The sequence below is a fragment of the Gossypium hirsutum genome, chromosome D03 (genome assembly GCF_007990345.1).
Source record: "Gossypium hirsutum isolate 1008001.06 chromosome D03, Gossypium_hirsutum_v2.1, whole genome shotgun sequence".
Classification (NCBI taxonomy): domain Eukaryota; kingdom Viridiplantae; phylum Streptophyta; class Magnoliopsida; order Malvales; family Malvaceae; genus Gossypium; species Gossypium hirsutum.
In genome coordinates, this window is record NC_053439.1 from 27,879,202 (window position 1) to 27,881,036 (window position 1,835).

Sequence of the window (1,835 nt, forward strand, 5' to 3'; positions counted from 1 at the left end):
TTTGGGTGGTTTCTCCACGATGGGTTATAGAAATTGGATTGCAGCCCTTGCCTTCCTCAATTTTGGTTTTGGTTACCCATGTGATACACAGATTCTGGGTTCGATGGACATTCTTCGAACAAATGTCCTTCCCCATAACAAGCACAGGCTACATTTTCAAATTGATTCAGTGGTTGTGCTGCAAAACTATTACACCCATTAGTAGTAAGATTTTTTAACACTGAGGATATTAATGATACTTGAGATGCGAGTGAAGTAAAAGCATCTACTTCATGTATTCCAGGGACTCGTCTTCCTGACGCTGCTCAATTGGTTGGCCATTGATAATTGTTGCTGGCAATCCTCTCAATGATTTCATAAGCCTTATTATAAGACTTAGAAAGGAGAGCACTATTAGCAGAAACGTCCACTACCATCCTCGTGTGAGCATTGAGACCATTATAAAATGTCTCAAGTTGCATGCAATGTGGGATTTCGTGATGAGGGCACTTCCGTAACAATTCTTTGTACCTTCCCCATGCCTCATACAATGACTCATCATCCATTTGTTGGAAAGTACTGATCTCATTCTGCAACTTAGCATTCTTGCTAGGCGGGAAATACTTCATAAGGAATTTTTCTGCTAACTCTTTCCATGTTGAAATTGAGTTTGGTGGTAATGAGTTCAACCAAGCTTAAGCTCTGTCCCTTAGTGAATATGGGAATAGCTTCAATCGTAATGCATCTTCGGGTACTCTAGCTAACTTGAAAGGATCGCTCACCTCCATAAACAGTCTTAAGTGTAGGTGAGGATCTTGGGCAAGAATCCCACTGAATTGGCCCACTGTCTGAAGCATCTGGAACATGACTAGCTTTAACTTGAACTAGTGTGCCTCAATTTTAGGTCTCCTAATACCCGGATTAAGATCATGAAATACTAGCATGGCATACTATCTCAAAGCTTTATCCCTATCATCAGCAATAAGGATAGGATTTTGAGCAAGGTTTGCTCCGTTTCCTTACTTCAGATTTTTGAAGTCCATCTCTTGAGTCCTTCTTTGACTTGCTTGTCTTATTCACTGTCGAAAAGTTTGTTCAATCTCAGGGTCTACAGAGAGTAAATCGATGATTCGGTCAATACTCATAAACACCTAAAATAATCATAGAAAAATTAACTAAGTTAAAATTTCAACAAAAAAAAACCAAAATGCAAAACTAACAACTGCACAAATAATGACTTTTTTAAAACACAGTCCCTAGCAACGGCGCCAAAAACTTAGAACGACAGCAATGTGCAAGTGTACACAATTGCAACAAGTAATAAACTGACAAGTAAATGTCGAGTTATCATACCCACAAGGACTGTGAAAAGAATTATTTATCAATGCTATTTAAAACACTTTGGTGAAGAAAAATACTTTGCTTGAAGAGGGTGATTGAAAACTAAGATTTTAAACTAAGTAAACTAAATAAATAAATCTCAAATGCATGATTTCAACATACGATTTTAAACAAGATGACATAATTGTGTTAGATTAATTACATTTCTTAACTTAGAATAATTGAACTCATGTTTATATTCTTAAGAATAAGTTCATGGCAATTCAGTAGTTTGCTAACTTATGAACATACTCACCTACCAAAATCCATTTATCTCTTGACTATATCCTTATGTCAATTCAACCGATTAAACAAATCTTAATAGGCAAATATGTTATTGCACATACATACTTATTAAATCAAAATAATCTCTTCTACATATCCCTATGTCAATTCTAACAATTAACTCAATTTAATAAGCACATAAAAGACTATGTGAGGGTACAAAAGTATCCTCACGTTGAAACAGTTTAATC

At 35.8% G+C, this 1,835-nt stretch overlaps 1 non-coding gene across 1 annotated transcript; it reads left to right on the top strand.

The window, feature by feature from the left end:
* The first annotated feature begins 471 nt into the window (after positions 1 to 471).
* LOC121215752 (small nucleolar RNA R71) lies at positions 472 to 577 on the top strand. The gene has a single exon (XR_005911727.1). It is a non-coding gene; the product is annotated as a small nucleolar RNA R71 (small nucleolar RNA).
* Positions 578 to 1,835: the final 1,258 nt, after the last annotated feature.